We start from the raw sequence: 3,395 nt of genomic DNA on the forward strand, positions 1-3,395 counted from the left end.
AGATTTAAGTCTAAGGTACATATTTACTAAGGTATTGGTTATACGTTGGGGAAAATGGAAAAAAGGGATTTGGGTAAGTTGAACTCTCTTTTGAATTAGCCAAGCTCTAACCAATGTATTTGAATATTATTTAATCTATATCTTAGCATTGAATATGCTTATTCTTGGAAGTTGTGTTATATATTGTAATTTGTGAAATCTTGACTCTTAGGCTTAGCTCTTATAAACCCCTAATAACTTAGAGGTGGGTCATGCTAACTACAACAATGCTAACAAAAACACAACAAGGTGCTCTAGTTCCATATGGTTGCTGACAGGTAGATGGGAGAAGCTTAATAGAAAATTCTTCACATTAATGGTGGCTGACAGAAGGTATTGAGCTCCTTGAGATTAGTGGATGATTGCCGAACAACATGTGATCAACCAATAGGAGTCGCCTTTGGAGCATTAAACCCCACTCATCTTTGTGTTTAACATTGCCCTTTTTACAAGGATTTGTAAATTGTGGGGTTTGTGGACTCTGGAGCGGCATGGAAACCACCCCACTTCCCCTGTCTTTTGCTCACACACAAGAGTGTGTTTGTGGCGTAGAGCCGGGTGTGACCGGGCTCTTACAGAAGCAAAGGGTTTTTCCTCTATTGGTTGATTATGGGAGGATGTTTTGAAGGCGACATCCTGACTGCACTGACAAATTGTTACCTAGTCATACTAGGTTTTCTTTTTATCGAATTTTGGCTGTTATTATCCTCGTAAATTTGTTTTTAAAAAACTCCACGCTCGACCCTTCAATCCGCTACTTGAATAGCGGCGCGGATGAACAACCCCGCGCCCCCTCCCCCCCCCACCCCCCCCCGCGCCCTCTCCCACAACACGCACACACACACCAGCATTTTATCTGTACGTTTTGGCGTGGGCACATTGAATAATCAGTAGTTTTTGGCATCTCTGATAATCAGTCTGCATGCTAGCTTACCTTCCTTGTTTTCTGCAGCAATAGTATGGATGAGGTGAAGCCCTCTCACAGTAACATCAAGATGACAGTGCCATCTTTGCTTAGCTTCCTCACCCATAACTTCCCCTTCCCGGATTTAAGCAGCATTGCCTGGGCTTTGGTTGCCCTTGCTGCTGCCATTGCAGTGGGTGCTCCATCCATACCAGACCCAGTCATATCAAGAGAATACATCTTCGCTGCTGTTGTGTGCTTCTTGGTGCTAAGAAAGCATGGCAGCCGCTCGCAGGCGGTGTACCTTGTGGACTTCGCCTGCTTCCGGCCCCCAGACATCCTCAGAATACCCCACACCACCTTCTTGGAGCACTGTAAGCTATCTGATATTTTCACTCAGCAAAGTGTGGAGTTCCAGAAGAAGGTTCTAGAGGCATCTGGACTAGGTCCGGCAACATATTTTCCGATGTGCCTTCACCAGTTGCCTCCCAAGCCATCTCTGGCAGCTGCCAGGGAAGAATCAGAGCTTGTATTAAGCAGTTGTATGGCTGAGCTTCTCAAGAAGACCAAGGTCTTACCCAAAGACATCAGCATCCTGGTGGTTAATTGCAGCACTTTCAACCCCACTCCTTGCTTGTCTTCCATGATTGTAAACAAATTTAAGCTCAAGAGCAATGTGAGGACTTACAATCTTGGAGGAATGGGTTGCAGCGCCGGAGTGATTGCCCTCGATTTGGCCAAAGATGCCCTACAAGTATACACAGGGACTTATGCTGTTGTGTTGAGCACAGAGAACATAACTAGGAGCTTTTACTTGGGTAACGATAAGAGTATGCTAGTGAACAACTGTGTCTCCAGAGTAGGTGGAGCTGCCCTTCTCTTGTCAAACAAATCATCTGATAAATGGCATGCGAAATACAGGCTTGAGCATGTTGTGAGAACACATAAGGGAGCTGATGATGTCGCCTATCGGGCTGCCTATGAGAATGAAGATGCCAAGGGCAATGTGGGTTTTGGTTCAAGCAAGGATTTCATCAGAGTTGCAGTTGAAACACTGAGACTCAATATAGCAGCCTTGGGCCCTTTAGTTCTACCTTACTCAGAGCAGCTCTTTTTCTTGACTAATTATCTGAAGAGGACAGTTCTGAAAGTGGACTTGCCACCATATGCACCCAATTTTAGAAACACAGTCAAACACTTCTGCATCGAATCTGCTGACAGGGCTGTCATTGCAGCTGTGGAGAAGGCGCTGAACCTTACACCTGTTGATGTGGAGCCAGCCAAGATGGCTCTGCACAGGTGTGGAAACACATCTGCATCCAGTATGTGGTATCAGTTCCAATATCTAGAGACAAAAGGAAGGATAAAGAAGGGTGATAAGATTTGTCAAGTGGCATTTGGGAGTGGTTTCAAGTGCAACAGTGCAGTATGGACAGCCCTATGCAACATTCATTCATTTGATTCGCCAAATGCGTGGACAGACACTATCCTGGATTATCCAGTAGTAATACCAGAGATGCAGCATATCTGATGCACTGGAAGCTTCAAAGTCATAGCTTTTTTCAGATAATTGTACTAGCTTGTACACTTGTTTCGTGTGAAACTTTGTTACTGAGGGAGGACACATAAACTTTGTTCTACCTGGATGACTTTGCTCTATATGCAGCTAGTTGCTTTTGTTGCAGTTAAATCTTCTCTCTGTTGGGTTTTTCCATGATGAGAGACCAAGTTTCTTTGCTTTGTCGATTGAATTCTTCCAGGTTGGCTACATAATGCATGATTTATTGCCCGTCTTTTAATTACCCTTATAATGTGATACTTCCAATTGTGATCACCTTGAGGTACTCTTCGTGTTGAGAAGCTAAGGGTAGTTAGTGTAATAGTCTTAGGATCCATGGCCAATGCAGTCACATATATGTAACCTTAGTCTAGAGGATGGCAGTCGTATTGGATACATTGAGGTCACTACCGATGCAGCTAACGAGTCCTGATCTGATCAGAACTCTATAAAGAAAGGAGGCGAAGTGGATTTAGATAGGATGGCTAATGACCAGCTGCATATATGTTCTATCTTTACTTCTCTTTCTTACTCTCTGTTTCTTTTTTTGCATTAGGTATTAGCACGTGGATCTTCATTAGGCTCACACATTTCGTCATTCCAATGCTACTACTACGGTGTTCTTGGCACTGATTACATTGGACACTTGATCAATTGCACCATCGGTTCATAGAGTAGAGAAGCATGAGAGAAGATAGCACGGGGGGCATATCAAATGACGAGTACAATGGAACGTTAATGCTGCAGATAATCCAATCCAAGTTGCCTCATTGAAATGTAGGCCATTATCACACTTCTAATTCATTAGGAACCACACACTTATATGTGCTATGATGTGCCAGGAGGGGAGTGCCATAATGTTCGAAATTAGACTAGTGATGTTTAAACACTTGT

General features: G+C 43.7%; 1 pseudogene across 1 annotated transcript; it reads left to right on the forward strand.

Moving 5' to 3' along the window:
- The first annotated feature begins 847 nt into the window (after positions 1-847).
- On the forward strand, positions 848-2,799 carry LOC148020620 (3-ketoacyl-CoA synthase 4 pseudogene; annotated as a pseudogene). Its single transcript, XR_015694735.1, has 2 exons — positions 848-897; positions 992-2,799. The product of XR_015694735.1 is annotated as a 3-ketoacyl-CoA synthase 4 pseudogene (transcript).
- The last annotated feature ends 596 nt before the right edge of the window (positions 2,800-3,395 follow it).

Source organism: Lygodium microphyllum, chromosome 18 (genome assembly GCF_053477565.2).
Source record: "Lygodium microphyllum isolate KBCC chromosome 18, Lygodium_microphyllum_v1.1.10, whole genome shotgun sequence".
Lineage (NCBI taxonomy): Eukaryota > Viridiplantae > Streptophyta > Polypodiopsida > Schizaeales > Lygodiaceae > Lygodium > Lygodium microphyllum.